At 45.6% G+C, this 22,210-nt stretch overlaps 1 protein-coding gene across 2 annotated transcripts in view; it reads left to right on the top strand.

The window, feature by feature from the left end:
* Nucleotides 1-386: 386 nt before the first annotated feature.
* Nucleotides 387-22,210, top strand: part of LOC126992308 (uncharacterized) — a 39,919-nt gene continuing 18,095 nt past the window's right edge. Inside the window, exons 1-2 of one of the 2 annotated variants that reach the window (XM_050850975.1) lie at nucleotides 387-412; nucleotides 17,778-17,879. The gene's annotated coding sequence lies outside the window, so the exon portion shown is untranslated. Of the gene's footprint in view, nucleotides 413-17,777; nucleotides 17,880-19,587; nucleotides 19,795-22,210 lie in introns of those variants that run through there. The other variant, XM_050850977.1, reaches the window with a different exon arrangement.

The following is a 22,210-nucleotide window of genomic DNA, read 5'->3' as shown; positions in this document are numbered from 1 at the left end:
GTTTTCTCAATCTAAAGAAAAACCTTCCGAAGTCACGATGTTCCGTGCAGTAAATGGCAATTGTTGTTTGTTTGGCATTGTTGTTTAAGTTGGCAATGTTGTTTAGAATGTTATTGTGTCATCTATGAATCTTATCCTGTTGTTTTTCTTTTTCGGGATGTGTGAACAAGTCTGGTTTTGAAGTCAACAGTATCTAATGTCACCCTGAAATGTCTGAACAAGAACAAGCGTGTGTACTGCATGGTGGTGGTGGTCGTCATGGAAGCAGAGATGCGAGAAAATTCAACCGTTTACAGATTCACATGGCAGAAAGGTGAACTATTCCATGGAGTCGACTGAAATATGGAGGCTCGTCAAAGTATTGTGACGTAGCTGTATCTCCGCCTCCGGAACTAAACAGCTCTCGCCCTGGGTACGTACCACAAGCATTGCCATAGTTGTTCGATCCCTGGCTCTTGAGTAAATCATTAATGCTGGAAGGTGAGGAGGTTGTCTTGTCTTTCTTTTTCTTCCATGTTTTGCGTTTTCTCTTCCTCTCACCTCCCACTTTCATGTTCTTTGTGGATTTTTTTTTTTGCTATCTACTTTCTCTCCTCTTTCTTTTCCTTTTTCTTTCTTGTGTATTTTCGTCCTCTTTGTCTATTCCTTTTCTTCACGTTCTAGTATTTTCTCTTTCTTTCTTTCTATCCTTTTCTTCCTTCCTTCACTCTCATGTCTGTGTAAACACTTGATTTTCTATTCCTTTTATATATATTTATTATTTTTGTTTGATTGTTCATGTTTTATTCGCCTCAAATTTGCATGTGAATTGGGTGTAATAAAATGTCGGTGTGTGTGTGTGTGTGTGTGTGTGTGTGTGTGTGTGTGTGTGTGTGTGTGTGTGTGTGTGTGTGTGTGCAGTCAGTATCCACACATGACGTAGAGACCCTTGTTTTTTTTCTTTTCTTCCTTGTTTGGTCTCACAATGTTTTCTGCTTCCTGTTTTATATATACACTTTCCCTCTTCTCAGCCTGGCTTCAGTTTGGGATCAACGACACCGTGTTTCTTATCTTTTTCCCTCTGCTCGTATACATATTATTTTCTCCTTTTTCTCCTTTTTCTCCTTTATTAATCTTTTGTGGTCGCTTCCTGTTGTGTTTTCTAGTCCGATGGTTTGGCAGGCGTGGGAGACGACATAGACGAGAGGGAGGAAGATGAGGAGGAGGAGGAGGAGGAGCGAAAGGAAAGGAGGAGGAGGAGGAGGAGGAGGTTTTCTTCTCTTTTATGGAGGGCCGACAGATTAACGAGACTGGAGTTTACCTCCGAGAAAAAAAAGAAAATCATATTTCTTATTATGGTGTGAAGGGAGGAAGATGGGAGAAGGAGCAGAGGGTAGGGAGGAGGAAAGGAAGGAGTGGAGAGAGGGAGGGAGGAGGACTAGAAGGGTTGTGTACGGAAGCTTGAAGAGGAATGGGAGACAGGGAATGGAAGGAGGAAAAGAAGAGAAGGAGGGGGAAAAAGGAGGAGGACTAGTATGGGGTATATAGAAGGAATGAGAAGACAAGGAGAGGAACGAAGGGGTTAGGGGAAGGGGGCTGTTAGCTAGAGATACTTGAGGGTGCGGGGAGACAGAAGGGCGGATGGGTTAGTATATGATGTTTACGGTAAGAAATTATATAAGGAAGCAGGAAGCCGCCTTTCATTCTCCATTGTGTGTTTAATGATCCTAATAATAATAATGAAGTAGTAGTAGTGATAATGATGATGACGGAGAGTTAATATTTATAATTCAGGCAAGAAAATCACATTATATATAATGAATCATGAGACCTAGAAAATGAATGAAATGGGGAAAAGAAAAGAATAAAGAAAGAAGTGGGAAAGAAAAGGAAGAAAAGAAGATGAGAAAAGGAGTAGAGGAAAGGAAGAAAAAATGAACATTAAAAAGAAAGTAAGGAATAAGGAAAATGAACGAAAAATTGAGTAAAGAAGAAGAGAGGAAAGCAATGAGGAATAAAGAAAACGAATAGAGATGAAGGGGAAGGAGAAAGAAAGGAAAGGATGGAGGAAAAAATAAACTATAAAAGAAAGTAAGAATGAGCAAAAATGAACGAAACTGAGAGAAGAAGGAAAAGGAAAGCAGTAGAGAAAACACGAGGAATAGAGATGAGAAAGAGGAAGGAGAGGAAAGAAGATGGAGGAAAAAATAGAAACATAAAAAGTGAGGAATAAGCAAAAATGAACGAAAATTGAAAGGAAAAAGAAAGAAGGAAGCGAGTGAGAAAAACGAGGGAATAGGGTGAGAAGAGGAAGGAGGAAGAAGATGGAGGAAAATATAAACATAAAAAGTGAGGAATAAGCAAAATGAACGAGAATTGAGAAAGAAGGAAGCAGTGAGAAAAAACGAATAGAGGTGAGAGGGAAGGAGAATAAAAGGAAAGAAGATGGAGGAATAAAATAAACATAAAAAGAGTGAGGAATAAGGAAGAATGAACAGAGTGAAAATGAAGGAGAAGGAAAGCAGTGAAGCAGGAAAAGAGATGAGGAGAAGAGGAAGGAGAGGAAGGAAGGAAGATGGAGGAATAAAATAAACATAAAGAAGTGAGGAATAAGAAAATGAACAAATTTGAGAAAAAAAAAAAAACGTGAGGAAAAAGGAATGAGATGAGAAAAGGAGAGGAATAAAAAGATGAAAAAAGTATCAAAAAGTAAGGAATAAGGAAGCACAGTTGATTCTTTGTGGCCTCTTTCTACGTTACTTTCTCTCTCTATATTTTTTTTACTTCTTTTTGTCCTTCTGGCCGCTAGTTTTTTTTGTGTTTTTTTGTAATTCCGTCAGCGAGATGACAAAACAGGCAATGTATAATATATAAGCTTTCTCGTCTTTTTGTATAGTTTTTGTTTCTTTTTGACACCAATCTTTCTCTCTGAATGGTTTTGGGCCATTCAGATTTATCTGATATTTCCGCGTTAGTCTTTTTCCGCTCAAAATAATCTTATTCTTTCTCTTCTTTTCATTTTACACACACACACACACACACACACACACACACACACTGCTCTCCATTCTGTTCTTTCCAATTTTGTCATTTTCATGTTCGTTCTTTCTTTCGTATTTACCAGCGACTTCCCTTTCGCACCTTTATTCCTCATTCTGTTTCTTATTTTCTCTCCATTCACCATGTTTTCTCTTCTTACCTAAAACACTTTTCTTTGATCATTTTATTTCCTCGCTCCATTATCCTTTTTCTCAGCCTTCACCTTCTTTTCTTCTGCTTTATATAAGTATCCTCTACAGTACTTCTTTGTTTTCTTCTCCAACTTTCTTCCTCTCTTACTATCCTTCTTTCAGTAATTCAGTTTCGTACTCTAGGGTTTCCCATGCCATACCACATACGAATCCTCGGTAGTATACTTGTAGCTGTGTCATGTGTCTCGCTGTCTAGTGTATCTACTGCGAAAGAGGCGACGCATAGACCAATGGAGCCCTTCGTAGATCGTACCGCTACTGCGAAAAACTTTGCGCTAGAGTTACCAAGTAGCCGCATCATTTAGTGTCCTTACAGCAAAAGATTAATGTTCTTGTATATCGTCAACGCTTCCTACGCCCTTACAACGGAGAATCCTGCCCTTAAGGTATCGTTTCCAAGAAGTTTTGGTACAGTGAAATTCTTCGTCCTTCATTCTTTGTCGGAAAAATGTGGCACGGAAGAAAACAGAAGTCGACGGATACTGTTTCGTTTTACTTCAGTGCAAGGAGAGAGGATGACGATGTGTGTGTGTGTGTGTGTGTGTGTGTGTGTGTGTGTGTGTGTGTGTGTGTGTGTGTGTTACAGAGGCTAATGCAGAATTAAAATTAAAACCGGAAATAGTTCTCGCCCTATTTTCATGAGTTTCCCTTTTTACCTTGTTGCGCCCGCAATCCCGGGTCACACAGGAGCGACGACACACTAATTTATTAGTGACACTTGACCCGGTATGCTAGGAGTATTTAAAGGAGTTCGTAAATGGGGTGATGAAACGGTGTCGCCTTTCTTATATGTATTTATTCTACCTTAATACCTTATTACAGAGGTAAATATTGTTTAAACCAGCGACTGGCTTACTAGACTCAATGATAGTCTTCAGGTTTCTTCACTGTGGTTACTGGCGTTAACACTGGTATAATATTGGTAAAACTCACACAATAAAGTATCATAGAAATATAATCCTAAGTAAAACTAAGATAATAGAACACAGATATATTAGATAAAAGCTTTCCTCTATGGCGGTGATAGTCAACCTGGTGCATGGTGCACCCCAAGTTACCATGATTTTTCAAGGGAATTTTGTAGGTAATGGGGTACATGGAGGGTACATGACAAAGGCTAGTGGTACAGAATTACACACTGAAAAGGTGTTTTAGGAAGAAATTGTAAGTGTAATGTAAGAGTGTTTAAATTGAGATTATAGTATTAAAATATGTAGCCTATATTGGTATATTACCTCCGAGTATTAACTATAGTTACTATACTGATATAAAAGGCCATTTCCCCAGATAGGAGGCAGATACTGCCCCAAAGGTATGAGGGGAAAAGTACCAAGGAATTTAGTATAGGTACTTTTCGACAGGGTTTTGTCAATGACTGAATTCGCGCCTCACGGTTGGCAACGTACAAACTTGCGGTCCTGCGGCGGTGTACCCCATTATTGAACGTGTCACTGGCGCTGATAGTAGAGGTATACCTCAGTACAGTGCTGCCCTCATTCTTCACGTTCCTTCGGACGCACAGTCAGTTAGCTCCCGACTTAACCACTCAAAATCGCTCGTATATTGGTGAGTAGTAAATAATGATGGGGAGTGGATGGAAGAAACTGCACAGGTATGCAGATGAGCAATTTCTCATTGTTTCCGCTGTTATGCTACAGAAGCAACAACGAAAATACTCAGGAAATTAACTCGATGTACAGTACATACCCGTGTCATTCCTTCCATTCACTATCCACATGTCTAATATCTTGAATATGAGTTAATTTGTGTTTGTGGCATGTAGACGGCGAAGTACCAGACTGGGTGCATTATGCATTGGGTACATGAATTTTTCAGAGCTCGGAAGGTGCATGATCTTAAAGTTGAAGAACACTGCTCTATGGTACCACATTACTCCCATACTCACAGTAGCAACGATGATGTTTCTACCATATTTGTCTAGGAAGGACAACTGAGTGTCCAACAACGAACAGAGTGCTGGTTGATCTGATCAAGCCTGAATGCTTCTTATATAGGCGAACATACATACAAACATCGCGAGGGTAATACGTCAGGCGTGTGAGTCATACATCAAACTCACCGAGCTCCTTCTGATAATCTACCTAACCGACATACTTAATTCACGCAGTGACGCAACTTTGTTTTCACAACATTTTGTTCCGCGGTTGATCGTGTTTTTGGCCGCAGTTGATTGTGTTGGCTTAGAGAGATAAGCGGGTGCGTTAATGGGCGAATTACAATTGTGTATAGGTTGGTAAATGAACAGTGCGTGTGGGGACAATCATGTCTTGAGTCCGTGTTGTGTTTGCGGTCGATACCATGTTGTCATCGGAAGAAATATTGCCGGTGAAGATGATGATGACGCGAGTGTATGTCGCAGCCCTCGGGCACCACATACCCCGTTAAATCACGCCACGTCCTCGTGGCTGAAGCATTCCGCCCGGCGGACGACCATGGAGGGGCCAAGGCAGGGGATGGCGGGATCGTGGGAGGAGGCCTGCGAGACCAGGACCTGAAGACAGAAGAAGGCCACCCCACCGGCGACGAGGACGACGCCGAGGAGGAGCAGCCACCCACCAAGGGAGGAAGGGGTCAGTGAGGACCGGAGACCAGTTCCTGGGAGCGCGTGAAGTGCGGGAGGGAGGTCCAGCAGGGGGGTCAGAGACGGCCCGGGCGACGGCAGCAGGGGAAGGGGCCAAGGGAGTCTTGGCCAGGGCGATGAGACCACGTCGTCCGATGTGGAAGGGGGCGCGATGAACCGTCAGCAGGGGCGTCACCGTCCATAGTAGCAGAGGCGAGGAGGCTGAAGGCGTCGGAGTGGGCACCACAGCCCTTACCGAGGAGCTGAGAGACCCACGTCCCGTTGATGGTCTGCCTGTGTTGGAGACCGGGCTGTCCGGGCAGACCATGGTGACCACCTGGGGAGTATCGGTAGCGAAGACCCAGCCCGCAGGAGACGGGATGAAGACCGGGGAAGACTCTGAGGAGACTTAGAACACGAGAGGGCGTCTGGGCGATCGAGAAGAGAGCGATCTCACCAGCGCTGGACAGAAGTCGAAGTGAACAAGGGGCGACAGGGGGACATACATAGAGCAGGTGGTGTTTAGTACAGCGGTCAAAAGTCTAGAGCATATAGTGAGTGCGGTCTTCAGAAACCGCAGAGTAAGTGGAAAGCGTGTCGGTGTGCAATGCGGCGTGCCATCGAGATGAAAGGCAACGCGTCCATTTTAAACATCGAACGTCGGATCACTGTGGGGATTTGTAGAAGTAGAAAGTGAAGAGGTTCTGAAGCGTACTGCTAGAAATAACCCTGAGACATCTCTATACAATGCTAAATATTCATGTGCTGCAGGAAAAAGTATGCCTGGGTAATGGGCTGACGCATTGCTGAGCACGAAATAGTACATCATTTGGAAGGAGGAGAGAAACCTGCGTTTGGGACAGCTGCTGAAGGCCAAGCTTGGTTGAAGTATCATGATTCAGGTCACTAGTGCCAACTGAATGAGAAGGATAGTCTCAAAATACGCATTTCCTTCAATTTCACTGAGTTTTTTTTAGTGAGAACGGCGGATAATAGCTGAGGCCAAAGCCAGGCGGACTCTAGACAGGAGATGGCGGAAATGAACATGACGGAAGTCCCCGAACTGTGGCGTTGAAGGGACTTCCTGATGAGTTAAGTTGACGTCTCTCTTCTGTGGACAGAGTGTGTAGAGCTGGGAGAGCTTCCCGTGTATCACATCTATTTGGGCCTGAGTGGCCGTGTTTGAAGAGTTTGCTACCAGGCAAAGGAAATCCTGACCCCTCGCTTCTGTGAGTCGAGCAGGCTTCCATCTCTACCTCATAGCCGACAGAAAGCTGTTAGATCTTTGAATAACTACTCCATCTCAATGTGAAAGGGAGTCTAGAGGTGCGCCTGGGTAGACCAACAGTGGGGAACGATTGATTCATATATTCAATCGACCAACGGAAACTTCCGCTGTTAGATTTGCCACGTTGATGAGAGGGACGTTGGATGTCGTCCGTCTTGATGACGACAGGGACAACATAAGTACCGTCCTGTCAACAGCATCTTAAAGACTGAGGAGAAGACGAGCCGGGACGAATGGGTTGCTCAGGAGGATCAAGGGAGAAGACAGAGAGGAGCAACTCCCAGGATCTGTAATTATAGGGGCATCAGTTCGTTGGTCGTTAGCGATACTCAAGAGGGACGGTCCATCACATTGGGGAGGAAGGAAATTTACCGTATTGGGCCTTAATGAGCGACTGACACAGGGCTCTGAAGGAATGAGGGAATAATAGAGGGACCTCTAGAAGCATCTGAGGAGACAGGGCCGGTGGGAGGCTCGGAAGACTGGAAAGGACAATGGCAGCGGCTCCTCAGGGGAACGAAGTCATGGGAGTGGGTCCTTCTACTACTTGATCAGGAGAGGGTATACACGCCTGACATTAGGAGAGTCATAGAAGCCAAGAGGGAGTCCTCGTGAACGACCTGAACATTGTTGTGTGAACTGTCTTGATCTTACCACCTCCTAACACTGACGCAGTCGACCGTAAGACTAGAACTTATTTTCTAGCACCCCTACAGGGTCCATTGAACAGGGCTGGAGCTTCTTTGGTTCATATTGTACATACAATACTAATGAACCCGATCTCCTACTACCACCTGTTTTGAGTTTGGATTTCTAAAACATTCTTCTTTCTGACTCCTGCTGCATCCTATCTATATTGGTCTGACATATTTTATAGGTCCGCTGCGACACTAAGTAAATGCTTTATATTGTCAACATCTGCCTTTTAAAGGTTGGAGTTGTTCTCAAAGCACTTCAAAAGGAACATTTGGGTCCCGAGAGAAAAGCAAGAAAAATGGTGAATCTTTCAGAACACGGTGGTAGGACGGTATGGCGTGTGTTGCAACCAGGCATTTGGTCCCAGATACCGCGATTGTCCTCCTTTGAAAGTTCTTTCAAGATATTTATTAAGGTGCCATTAGGCCCTTTCTATATCACACCATTTGCACCAGACGGGTGATAAGGAAGTTGTCCTTAGATGATCAATCTGTAACAACACAGTCAACTCTGTAAGAAATTGACGAAACTCCTTTCACTTGATCCGTGACTAGAATCGGCGGGATGCTGTGTACACAGACTACGTTCTTGTAGAACGCAGCTGCCACTTCATAGCTGCCTTCATACGAAGGGGTTACTACCAAGAAGCGTGACAGGACGTCTATCTGTCGGTATGCCTATAGCCTTCGTCTGAAACAGACAAAGGTCCATTAATATCCATGGACTCTGTCAAACGGTTGGCAACCTCTGGATACCTCATAAGATGGAGCTGGCGGAGATCCCTCTTCTTAAACCGACAACTAGACAGGACAGATCGACTGTGCTCGTCACTTCATTTCCAGCCAGTACGAAGCTGCGACAGCGATGCCAGCAACATAGTGCCTCCGCACTGCGGTAGCATGGAATGCGCAAAAGCTAACGCGTTAGGAATGTAGCTTACGGTGGAACGATAGCAGTCTTTTCTGCTTTATTTGTATTCATCGCAAACATCCATTGAGAGAATGCCGTTCTCTACACACTTCACTAAGAGGCAGTTTTTTGAAGTGCCTCTTGGCTGTTAACGTTACATTGCTCCTCTCTGCAACCTTTCTCTCATCTCTCTCATGTACGTTACCACCGGTGGTTTTCAAAAGCATCAACTTCAATTCTCTCTCAGTTCCAGGATCGCGATCCTGGTGCTCCATAAGGTCAGCCAGACTCCAATGGAGAAACTTTATCCTGTTTGTCATGTCCCTCCGGAGAGCGACAGACGCCATACCACACCCGTAAGGGTGACAGATAATTCGAGCATCAATTCGCCTTCTATCACGTCCTCTCCTGATTCCTAATCCTTGACAAAAAAATCTGCTACCATGTTGCTGGAGCCTGGGAGATAATCAATACTGAAGTCAAATTCTCCTAGAAGTGTCACCAGCGTGCAATCCACCTTGCTGGGCCACTGTGCTTTTAACAGCCAAGTCAGTGGTCTATGGTCCGACAGGATGTGTGTATCCTATAACTGCTTAAGATAAAGGGGTCGGTTAGTACTGAAGATATGGGCTGACACCTTTAAAGCCTCTCTCTACGCTGATGATTACGTTCCTCCATTCGAGGGTTCTATAAAAATATGCTATGGGACATGGCTTCCATTTCATCTTTTTGTTGCAACCACCACCTATTGCCTTATCTGACGGCGCATCTGCTTGGTGAGATTGAAGGCTTCCGGAAATCCGGAAAGGCTAAAAACAATGTCAGTCGTTAGGCTGATTTCTTTAAAGTAATATAAATGCATGCAATACCTCTTCGTCCACTTTCAGATGTGTCTTATCATTCTTGGTTACTTTCACTCCTTTGAGTAAATTAACTAAGTGGGATGCTATCTTGTAAAGTCTTTAATGAATTTCTAAAGTTAATAATCCCAAAGTATGAAGTTCTTTGACTGTTTTTTTTTCAGGTGATTTGTTGCACCGCCTGTACCTTTGAGGCTGAGGCTTCAAGCAAGCACTAACAATGTGACAGATAATCTACTTGCTCTTTGAAAAAGAACCTTGCTCTGAGTCACCCAGGACAGGTGAGCCTTCTGCAGTCTGTCTCCAAGACGGCATGGAGTTCTTTAGGTGATGGTCATGTCTTTTCCCTTGTACTATCAAATCATCAAGGTATACATACAATTCTTCTGTCAGACCTATGAGAACTTGATTCGCGATCCACACGTTGATAGGCTGGGGTGCTTTGTTTTTTTTTAATCCAAAGGGGACTGTAGTGAGATTCACCAGAGGCCATAAGGTGTCGTGAAGGCTGTCAAGTGTTTAGATTCCTCTGCCAATGGGACTTGGTGGTAGCCCTGGCGCAAATCAAGGAGGTGAATACTTTACTTTCCCTAACTGTTGCAAAAATGAGGTTAATGTTAGGGAGTGGATGTTTTGTCATCAATCAATTCATCGTTCCGACGCGGAAGTCGAGACAAAGTCCCAGCTCCACCATCCTTTTTGGCAACAGGGACTAGAAGGTGCGCTGTGGGTGACGCACTAGGGCGTATACCCTGGGCCTCAAGGTCCTTGAGCTGAATCTCTATTTCTGTGATATTTTACTGGTATTGGGTATGGCTTTTTATATAGGCTTGTCATTTTAGCCTTAAAGTGTGAACATAATAGGGGTGTGAAGTGAGTGGCTCGTTTTAAACCGACATCCATGCTTACGGGTTAAGCCTTCAGACAGCAATTTTCCCGTTGTGAGGTAAAATAGCTCGTCTATCAACTTATCAGTACCATCTTGCCGTGACTGGGTGACAGGCGGCTTTGTAGCTGTTTTTGTGACAGCCGCTACACATTCATTAGTCGATGATTGATAGTATTCTGGTGACAGAACTCAAATGTATGCATCACTTCACCTGTTGGCATCTCAATATCTCTTCAAGTTTGATTTAGCATGGGGAATAGTGAATTGCCTTTGGTTTGTTTGACGTTAGGAGTTAAGGTTACTAACCCGGGAAATAAAATGAAGAAGGGATATCATTGGACCTTGGAGATAAGGCTTGCTGGCTCTGTAATCTCTGCCTCCAGTGACATACCTGCCGTGCCTGGGAGCAAGGACGCCACGTTAATAGCGTATGCTTTTCACTGGTACTTCTCATCTCGTCTAAAAGTAGGTTTATGATCTTCTGGGTGCAGGCTCACATATCTCATTCACCTTGGGGAATGAACACTTCCTGGGTGGCGCCACCATTCCACTAAACTGCCCCAGGTGTGGCCAGCAGTTGCAGCTACACATTTTGTCTCCACATAAATTCTAGGCCCAATAAAACTGCTGTTGGTAACTTTATACATGTGATATTACTACAAACTTTTCTATAATTTCTCCCATTACCCCAAAGTCTACTACTACTTCGGCTAGTCCTTTGTGGGATTGGGTCCGATCTACCCCTTGTATGGAGAGGGGTTCTGTAACTATCATCTTCCACTTTCTGTTTACAATAAATCTTCTTCCGTAGGGACGCTCCTGCTCCTGTGTCTAGCATTGCGTAAACCATCTCCTTTTGTGCATTAGCGCCTACGCACAATCTCAACGTGAGGGGCGTTGGTGGGGCCGTGGTTGCCACCCAGCTACTCTGGGATCGATTTTTTTTTTTTTTGTTCTTCGTGGTCAGGGGTTGACCCAGGAGCTGCAGGGTGAGGATGACCGTGTACTCCGGGCGCCAGGCAGCATGAGCAGGAACAGGCTGACGCCTGTTTCAGGTGGGCTGAGTACTGAGGTACCGAGCCCGTTGGTGGTGGTAGGCACCCCTGCACCTTCCATATGTGTGCAATCGCAGGCAATAGTATTACCTTACTTCAAAGCATAACAGCAGGTGGCGTGGCGTGCCGTCCTCCCCTTTGGGGTATCGGGTAACGTGACTGTAGCCCTGGAGGGCGTGGAGGACGGGCTTGTGAGACATGTTTAGGTCCGGATGCCACAAGTGGAACAGACGTTCCAGCACTTTTTATTTCTTTGGCGATATCGGCATCGGATAGCTTCGACTCTGGATAAGCTTTAATATACTCATGCCACTTTCTTTAATGCCTTCTGTTGGGTCCCCTTTTCTTCCTCCGTTGGGATGAGTAAGAGGGCCGGAGGAAAACTCCTGAGCCGTAAAGCGGTGTCTCGGTTAGCAAACTGGCATTGTCAGGCTTGAGAGCGATGTCGTCTCAATGTCTCAGGCGGATGAGGAAGGTACGGATGTTTCTCCACGTCGCCGTTTTGCCTCTCCCAATTCTTTTGGAGGACCGAAAGGTCCTTACTGTGAAAGGCTTACACTGTGGAAGTACTTCCGCTTTACTTTTCCACGATGCAACCATCTGGTGATACAACCGAGGAGATGATCGCGCTGCTCCAGACATATTGTTTGGCTAACTCAATCTTTCCGGTAGTGTCCCAATTGCCTGTCGGCTTTCAGCCTGCCATGTTTCTGCTAGCTTAGCGGCATGGGGGTTTGGTGCTTTGCTACTTTTTCTTCTCCACACAAAAATATAAAGTCCTGCACTCTAAATCATTCAAATTATGACGGCAGTAGCGTATGCGAATCATCAGGCAAGAGGGTGATCGATTTTTCCATCTTCTTTTGGGGAGGGTTCTTTGCCTTCAAATCTGGCATTTTAACTCCTAAGTCTTATTCCGTAATTTAAGAATAACTGTCTTCTCCCTCGCTTTCGGATGTGGACATACACCAGTACAATACCAATATAAATCATAAGTTCACCTAAGTTTCACCATTTCACCACCCACCTGACACCAATGTTGCCAACCCCGCAGTCGGGTCACCTGGGGCGACGACACACTGTTTGTATTAGTGACATGACTTAAATTCTGACACTAGGGTATTTAAGGAGTTCGTAAATAGGGTGATGAAACAGTGTCGCCTTTCTTATATGTATTTTATTCACCTTAATACTACTTAATGTACAGAGGGTAAAATATTGTTGACAACAGCTGGCTTACTAGACTCAATGAGGTCTTTGAGTTTTCATTTCACTATTGATTTACTGACGTTGCTGGGTATAATGTGGTAAAACTCACAATAAAGTATCATAGAAATATAATCCTAAGTAAAACTAGATAATAGAACACAATAGATATGTTAGATACGCTTTCCTCTATATGGTACCCACACATTACTCCCTTTTCACAGTAGCAACGATGAATGTTCTATATGTTGTCTAAGGAAGGACAACTGGTGTCAACAACGAACAAGTGCTGGTTGATCAAGGTCATAAACCTGGAGAAATGCTTCTTATATAGGCGAACATACATACAGACCTCGCGAGGGTCATCCGTCAGGCGTGTGCGGCATCCATCAAACTCACACCGAGCTCATCCAATCATCTACCTAACCGCCATGCTTCAGTCACGCGGTGACGCAACATTTCATAACATTTGTTCCGCAGTTGATCGATGAACATGCAGAAGTTGATTGTATTTGGCTTAGAGAGATAAGCGGAGTGCGTTAATGGGCGAAATTACAATTATTAATAGGTGGTAAATGAACAGTGCGATAGGAGCCGATATGTCTTGGAGTCCGTGCTGTGTTTTAGCGGTATTTTCCGATGACAACAGCAGTTATCTCATGGCCTCAGAACTACAGCCTCCTCCTCCTCCTGCTCCTCCTGCAACATCACCTAAACCTCCTCCTCCCTCCTCCTCCTCCTCCTCGTGTCTCCACGTCCCATACGCCACTAAATCATTACCTGGGAGTCTGCAGGTGTCCAATCAATTCCCTGCCTTAAAAGGTGTGGGAGCCACTTACTAAGGTGAACTTGAAGGTGTTGGCGCTGCTGGGAATGCACTGCAGCAGGAGCTGTCTGGAGTGCGCGGCGTGAGGGGAGGTGAAGAAGAGTGGAAGGGAAGGAACAGTAGATGGGGACGACTCTAACAGGGATGATGGCAACGGTGAGGAAGAGGAAGGCAGAAAGAGGATTGGCATGGGAAGGAAGGGTGATGGGGGAGGGAGGGGGGGCAACTGTAGCGGAAGATACAGTCGATGTGAGAAAGAGGAATGAGTGAAGGAGGAAGAAGTAGAAGGGAAGATGATAGAGGTGGGAAAAAGGAAGGAGAGAAGGGAGGGGAAGGGGAGAAGAGGATGAGAGTGAGAAAGATGCTGGCAGGTAGGATAGCAGAGGTATGAAAGGGAGGAGGATAGGAGGGACAAGAGGAAGGTTGAGGGTGAGGTTGGCAGGGTGAATGAGGGAAGGGAGAGAAGGCAGAGTGTAATGACAGTGTAGGCGGGTGGGGTGTAGAGATGACGGGCCCTGTGTGTTTGTTTGTCTCTGGGGCTTGGAGTGGTGTGTTTGTCTTTATCTCTCTCTCTCTCTCTCTCTCTCTCTCTCTCTCTCTCTCTCTCTCTCTCTCTCTCTCTCTCTCTCTCTCTCTCTCTCTCTCTCTCTCTCTCTCTCTCGAGAGAGAGAGAGAGACACTCTCTTGCCTAGTTCTTTCTCTCTTTACGTTCTCGCCAATCAGACGCGCAATAAACGTCTGATAAATTAAGACTACCACTTACTGCGCCGAAGATTAGCCACCAATAAGGTCTGGAGAGAGAGAGCCTGACCGCGTTATCAACAAGGACAACATCATCCCGTCACGTCTCATTGTCACTCTCTCTCTCTCTCTCTCTCTCTCTCTCTCTCTCTCTCTCTCTCTCTCTCTCTCTCTCTCTCTCTCTCTCTCTCTCTCTCTCTCTCTCTCTCTCTCTCTCTCTCTCTCTCTCTCACCTCGTTTTGACGCCTTATTCGGGCAGGATGTTTTTCTTTTATCTTTCTGTAGGTCTTTTTTTTGCCTAGTGTTTGTTGGTTATATATGGGAATGAGAGAGAAGAGCATTAAGATATATACTGGTTGATACTTTACAGTGGGGCATTACCTCATTATATACTTCCCATAATGAATAACAGGTTATGTTCTTAATTACTAACTTACTAACTAATTACCTACTACTAACTCACTACCTGCCTATTGCTACCTTCTAACTTACTAGCTGATCCATAGACGAAAGGTGACGTGTATTACTTTAAGCACAGGTGTATATGCCTTTATAAACACACTTAAGTTATTCTCTCAGGTCTAAATTTCAAGGCAAGTAGCAGCTAGATTGCCTCATTAACTCACAAAAGGTAAACACATTCAAGGTAAAGATTTGATGATGTGTTTATAGCAGAGAACAATTAGATCATTTAAATATCTCTAGGAGTTTATTGTATTGTTTAGGCCGATAAGCAGAACCAGTTTAACGTTTTGTAGATATGTCCTGTGGTCTATATTTGCTTCTTAATGTTGTGTTTATTGCCAGGAGCGCGATTAGGTATCTTTAAACATCTCCAGCAGAGAGTGGTAATATTGCAGTTAGTCAGGCAGAAGTAGTTTATGTTGCTTTAAAGAGATGTCATTTGGTCTAGACTCGCCCCATAATAAAACAAAAATGGCCTCAGAACGGCTAAAGATATCCCAGAGACTTTACTTCTTTTGTATGTTCAAGGGTTTCTTTGCATCTTGCTAGGCGAAGGTTGGTCAGTCTCAAGGTCTGATCAAATCTATTAAATGAAAGGCCACACGCATCTCGAAGCGCTACTATCTTATGTTGAACCTTAGAACCTGACGAAAGGGTTGTGATGCTTTGCCTAGTGTGGGAGATTGTGGAGGAGTGCCGCTTCATGTTGTGGGTGACTGATAAATAGATTTTTGGTAAAACGTTGTAGAGAAAGCATATTTTTTTTGTTGTGGGAGGTTGGAGAGGTTGAGAAAGATGGTATTCCGTTCTGGGAGGTGGGAATGATAAAGAGAAAATCATCATTAAAGGTTGTATGAGTGACTGCGAAAGGGGTTGTTAAGTGATTAATATAGAAAGACAGCATAATTTTTGGGTTACATGAGGGTTCAGAAAAGATATTGTGCTGTTGTATGAGGTTGAAGGGGTTGAGAAAGACGTCATTAGGGGTTGAATAATAAGCCAGTGGGTATTAGGATGGGTCGTAAGGTGATTGGGGTGTGGACGAGGCGTGGGTGAGGATGGGTGAGGAGGATGTGTGAGGAGGGTATCACGGGTGGATGAGTGGATGTGAGTCGTGATCCTACCTACAAAGGACGCCGAAGGACCATTTAGGGATCAGACTAAGGGCGTAGGGAGCTTAGAGGAGGAACGGAAGTTAGGGGCCATGAAGGAGGAGGACGAGGGGAGGAGGAGGAGGAGGAGGAGGAGGAGGAGGAGGAGGGAGGTGCTTAGGGGGACAGTAACGAGTTAAATTCCATAAGTATCTGAATCTTTTCGAGGAATCCTAAAGTACTAAATCCTAGGTTCTCAAGCGTCCCTGGTCCTGGAATCCTCTAGAGTTCCTTATCCTCCTGACCCTTGGATTCTAAGTGTCCCGCGTCCCAAGGATCTCCGCCGCCCGTATCCTTCGTCCCTCGCTGTCTCCTTCGCCTCATCCATCTTATCAGCACGAATTCCTCCTCTCCTCCAACTCTCTTTCTCTTCTCTCTCGCTCTTTCGCAGTTTCTGTCTCTCTATCTATGCATTTATTTTTTTCGACATCGGTTTTCTCATCTTTATTTCACATCGTCAGTCCTCTATTCCTTCTTTCCCTTTCTATACGTTGTCTCCTTTCTTTATCCTTCGTTCTTTTCCTTTCACTTCCTCGTTCTGTCACTATCCCATCTCTTCCCTCCCTCTCCCTCCCTCACTCCCTGTACCCCGTCGTCTGTGGGTCCCTGGGCAGCCATAACACCGTAGCCTGAGCCTTGTTGGGGGAGCCTCGCGTTGACTCAGTAAAATAAACGTTTCCAGAGGTCAACACGGGGCGGGCGGCGGCCAGGCGAGGCTCCCCGAATGCAGGTACTGAGTCAACACGGTCAGGGCACAATCCCGCTGGGCCGAAGAAGGGGTTAGAGTATGGGGTTGGAAGGTAGGCATAGGAGAAGAGTGAAAGAATAAAACAAGGGAGAAGGGAAGTTGAAGGGTGTGAAGAAAGAGTAAGGAAGAGTGGTTTTGGAGGGAGTAGAAGGGGAGGGAAGAGAAAAGCCGCAAGGGAGACATATGAGAGGGCTGAAGGAATAGGAGCAAGGAAAAATGAAAGTGGAAGAGAGTGAATCATGAGGTTTAAGTATGTAGGGTAAAAGAGGTGGAGAATAGAACAAGAAAGAGTGGATACAGAAGGCGTAGAAATAGAAGAGAAGCAACAGCTGGTGTATTAGTTTTCATAAAGGGAGGCTGAGCAAGGGAGGGAGGCAGGGAGATGAGGGATGAAAGGAGGTAAGTTAAGGGGTCAAGGGAGGAGAAAGACTTGGGGATAATGCAAGGCAGGAAGGATGTGGAGAAGCCAAGAAGGAAGGAAGTTGGAAGTCTAAAACAACAAACTTAGCAGACGCGTTAGTCTTCATAACAAGGGAAAAAGAGAGAGCGAGCAAGGGAGGCGGGGGGAGACGAGAGATAAGAAAGGGGGAACGGAGAAAGGACGTGGAGGAGAGAAGGAGAAAGGGTCGTAGAAGGGGCAGGAGAAGGTTGAAGGGGCAGGAGGTCAGTTGGAGAGCTGTCTTTCATAAGGAAGTGTTTGAAAAGGCATTATTGTTTCTGGAAAATGAGACGAGTTCTGTGTGGCAAGGAAAAGGTCGTCATTATTTTTTTCCTGCCGCTGCTTTCCTAATTATCGTCTTTTTGCACTTATTTATTTTTTCCCGTTTAGTTTGTGTTGAAATATTGAAGTTTTCTGCTAGTGGTTTTTATTTATTTATTTATTTATCAGTATATTTTTTTCACTGTAGTTTGGGTTGCGTTGTTTAAGTTTTCTCTAATAGTTCTGAATCGTATTTTATTGCCAGTTATTCCTATATTTTTTTGTTTTAGTCAATGTTGAAATATAAGTTTTCTGAAAGTGGTCCTGAATCGTATATTTTATCATTTATTTATATATTTTCAGTCTAGTTTGTGTGTAAATATCTAAGTTCGCTGCACGTCGTTCTGAACCATATTTTCTCTTCTTTTCCAGAGGAGCGAAGAAGCGCAAAAGAGAGGGAAAAAAGATCAGTCGGTCGGCGTGCTGGTCGGTCGGTAGTGGGCGTCCGCGGGGTCAGTCGGCATGGCGTGGCTGGTGAGTTTAAGCAAATATTCTTCCTCCCTGTGCTTGTAGGTCCGCCGCGGGTTCCTTCGTGTTTATCCCAATATACATAATGTTGAATCATGTACGGACGGGCGGACGGACTGACGGGGAGCTGCTGTACGTGTGTGTGTGTATGTGTGTGTGTGTGTGTGTGTGTGTGTGTGTGTGTGTGTTTGTGTGGAGGCGAGAGATGAGGTGGTTGCTTTGGGATATGTTAAGTAGCGCCTCTTCGTCCATTGCTGAGCGGATGTGCGAAGAGTGAATGCAAATTGGTCCGCGTGTGTTTTTGCTTTATCCTGTGTTTACTGTTTTGCGTTCTCGGCGGCGGTATTCAAATGAGGGCGAGGAAAAAACAAATACATATGAGGGAAAGTGTTTGTGTTTGGCTTGAGAGGGGGAGGGCGGGAGGAGAGGGGGAGGCAGGGAGGGGGAAAGGGGAAGGTAGTGAGGGAGGGAGTGGAAGGCAAGGAGAGAGGGGTCTGAATGAAAGGAAGGAAGGACAGTAGCTGAATTAGGGTGCAACAGGGAGGAGTCGGTGTGAGGCAGGCTCCTAAAACTTTGGGTGAGGTGAGGTGAGAGGAGGCTGGAAGTGAGGCCTTGAGGAGGAGCCGAGTGAGGCCGGGAGAGGGGGTAATGTGAGGGGTGAGGTAGGTACATGATTATAAGAATGAGGTGAGGCAGAATAAAGGAAATATGAGGGAGGCCTGAAGGTGAAAATTAGATATAGAGTGGATATTTTTTTATGAGAGACGGATCGAAGGCTACAAAGGAAAACAGGGAAAGATGCAAAAAATAAAAGGGACATCTTCCTCCGCCCCTTCCTCTTCCTTGTCTTCCTTTTCTTCGTCTTCACATTCGTTGTCATCTTTCTTTTTCGCCTACCCCTCTCTCATGGTGGTAGTGGGAGTGGTGGTGGTAGTGATGGTGGTGGTGGTGGTGGTGATGAGTTGGCGTATGTTGCAGTCTATTGTTGGTTATTATTTGTTGTTGTCATACGAGGAAGTGATAGACTTATATGTGATTTTCTGTGTGTTTGTGTGAGTTTGTGTGTGTGTGTGTGTGTGTGTGTGTGTGTGTGTGTGTGTGTGTGTGTGTGTGTGTGTGTGTGTGTGTGTGTGTGTGTGTGTGTGTGTGTGTATTAACAAATATGATGCAGGAGGAAAAGTGCGCATGTAACACTAGTAAGAACAGTGGCAGCTACGACAGCAGCAATATCAATAACAAAAATAACAACAACACTCACACTCGACCTTGGCCTCAGAATCGCGACGCAACTCAAGGTCACGCAATCTCATCACGTCACAACATCCTGTGCTCCTCCCCTCCCACCTCCCCGCCCTCCCACCCGCCCGCCCGCCTTCACCCTCGCCATCACCCTTCCCTCCCCCACCCTCACCCTTACCCTTACCCTCCTTCACCCCCACCCTCACACTTCCCTCCCCTTCCTCTCCTTTACCCTCATGCACCCTGGGCCTGAAGAAACACATCAGGACACACCAATATATACATGGCATCACAGGATCGGCTCGTAAGTTCGTGACGCCCAATGAAACATTCTCACATGTACGTCGACGACCTTTGAAAACAAGCTCCTCGGCCGCCCCCACAGCCGAGAGCGGGGGCGGGGAGGAGTCAGGCGGAGGTGCAGGGAGGGCCACCGGCTATCTCCCACAGTTCCCTTGTGACCCGCGGCCTGTTTGGGAGCGTGGACGCGTGTGGTCTAACCGAGCACGCGCCGCCGCCTCCGGGACCTCGCGTGCGCTCCTCCTCTGCCTCCTGTGTGTGGGTACCCGCTGTGCGCTCTCTCCTTCCCCGGTGCCTCTTTGCTGCATAATTGTCCTCGCTGACGCTGTGATACTCTGGACGCGTGCACTTGATGTCCGGTGGCAGCTGTTCCTCTGCGCTGGTGTGTGGGTCTCGTTGTGTTGCGGATGTGTGGTAGTGTGTTTGTGTGGTTGCCGTGGTGGTGGTGTGTGTAAGGGATGGTGAGGATACTGTTTGTGTGGGAGTGTGTGTGTTTGTGCTCGTGATGGTGTGTGTGTAGGACATGGTGAGGGTAATCTTTAGAGCAGGGTGAGAGGAAGAGTACTGTTGAAATTGAAAAAATGAGGATAGTGTTGGTTGTGGTAGTGATGATGGTGGTGGTTGTGTGCTAGTGTGTCTATGGTGGTAGGAATGGTGTATTGAGGGGAATGGTGATGGTACTGTTTAGGTGAGAGTGAGAGAAAGGGTACTGGTGAACCTGAGATTGGTGTTGTTAATGGTAAAGGGAGATAAAAAAGAAGAGGCTGGTGATGGTTGCGAGGGTAAAAGTGTGGATTTGGAGGTTGTGGTGTTTGCGATCGTTGTTTGGGTTATAGCGGTGATAAAATTGTTGCATAAACCGCGCCACAACGATGACGTAACTAACACATAGCTCGAGACGTGATATAACGAAATACACCAAGGTCTGCTAAAAGAAACGGCGGAGAATTGATCCATATATTTTTAACGTCAGAAAAGCATCACTCATAAAGATTCGCGTAAGACCACAAATCCAAGCGTCTGTACTTTTTGTTTTATTATTAATGTTAACGTTTGTTTTATGACACCTCAAATACGATTCACGGTACTCTTGCTCGACGAAGAAGAAGAAGAAGAAGAGGGAAATAAAAAAAAGTCGCACGAGGAAAACAATTAAAACAAAAACAGACTCAAAATTAAAGAGATATAAAAACAAGCTTAATAATCACGATTTTTCGCAATGGAAGTGAATAAAAAAAAGTTGACGAGAAAGACAAGTCCAGACCCGTGAGCCACTGACCCCCCCCCCCTCTCTCTCTCTCTCTCTCTCTCTCTCTCTCTCTCTCTCTCTCTCTCTCTCTCTCTCTCTCTCTCTCTCTCTCTCTCTCTCTCTCTCTCTCTCTCTCTCTCTCTCTCTCTCTCTCTCTCTCTCTCTCTCTCTCTCTCTCTCTCTCTCTCTCTCTCTCTCTCTCTCTCTCTCTCTCTCTCTCTCTCTCTCTCTCTCTCTCTCTCTCTCTCTCTCTCTCTCTCTCTCTCTCTCTCTCTCTCTCTCTCTCTCTCTCTCTCTCTCTCTCTCTCTCTCTCTCTCTCTCTCTCTCTCTCTCTCTCTCTCTCTCTCTCTCTCTCTCTCTAATGCCCCATGAGTGTCTTACTATCATCGTGTCCCTTCTCCCACCACTGACCTTCCCATCACTTAGTCTCCCTCATTCTCCCTCGCATATATCCCTTCCTATCACTACCATCATCAGCAGCAGTAGTAGAAGCCTCCCTCGCACCCTGTCCCTTCTCTTCTGACCCTCATTATCAGCCCGTCACCTTCCCCTCGCATCCCTCCTGACCGCAGCATCCACACACAGCATCTTGTCAGATCATCTTAAGCTCTCGATCATATTCTCGCTATCGGCATCTGGCGTGACACCTTTCTTTTTTATCTCCCTCTCTCCCTCCTCCTCTTTTGTCTCCTTCTCCTTGCCTAGTTCTGCAGGGTGTCGTTTTCTAGTTGTGTGTGTGTGTGTGTGTGTGTGTGTGTGTGTGTGTGTGTGTGTGTGTGTGTGTGTGTGTGTGTGTGTGCCCATGCAAGGCGAGGGAGATAAAGGGTTGGAGATAGGGGCGGAACATGGCAGTAAGGCTCTCCATGTGATCACCTCCCGACCACAGTAATTAGGCAACAGTCAGTGAGTCAGACGGTGGCATGGGCGGCGCGGGGGCGGTGCGGGTGGGGGGTGAGGGCTGGAAGAAGAGACCACCAGAACACCCACCTCCTCTCCTTCTTTTCCTCCCTTCTCCTCTTCCTTTTCCTCTTCTTCCTCTGACAACTGACCCACTTCGCGTCTCTCCCCGTCAGTAGTTAATGCTCTAAGGTGATTGTTTTGTCCCTTCGTCTGTGGTTGTTGTGTTATCTGTTTGTCTGTTTGTCTGTCTGTGCTTACCTGTCTATCTAGCTGTATGCGTGTCTTCTGTCTCTTTCACTCCCTTCTGCTACTACTACTACTACTACTACTACTACTACTACTACTACTACTACTACTATACTCCTTCTCAAAGCAAGCATGTGGCGGCTAAAATAAAAGAGAAAAATAATGACAAGTTCCGGGAAAATAAATAAATTCTGCAGTAACAATTCTTCGACCTCCTTCTTCTTCCTCCTCCTCTTCTTCTTCCTCCTCCTCTTCCTCCGATTGCTGTTGTGGCTTGTCGGCTTCCTTTGTGTGACTTTCTTGTTGTTGTTGTTTTTTTCTTTCTTCTGCGAGGAGGAGGAAGAAGAGGAAGAGGAAGAAGAAGCCGAAGAAAATTAACCACATAAGAAGAAAATGATACGA

This window comes from Eriocheir sinensis, unplaced genomic scaffold, assembly GCF_024679095.1.
Source record: "Eriocheir sinensis breed Jianghai 21 unplaced genomic scaffold, ASM2467909v1 Scaffold437, whole genome shotgun sequence".
NCBI classification, from domain to species: domain Eukaryota; kingdom Metazoa; phylum Arthropoda; class Malacostraca; order Decapoda; family Varunidae; genus Eriocheir; species Eriocheir sinensis.
This window is presented reverse-complemented; position numbering and strand designations above follow the sequence as displayed.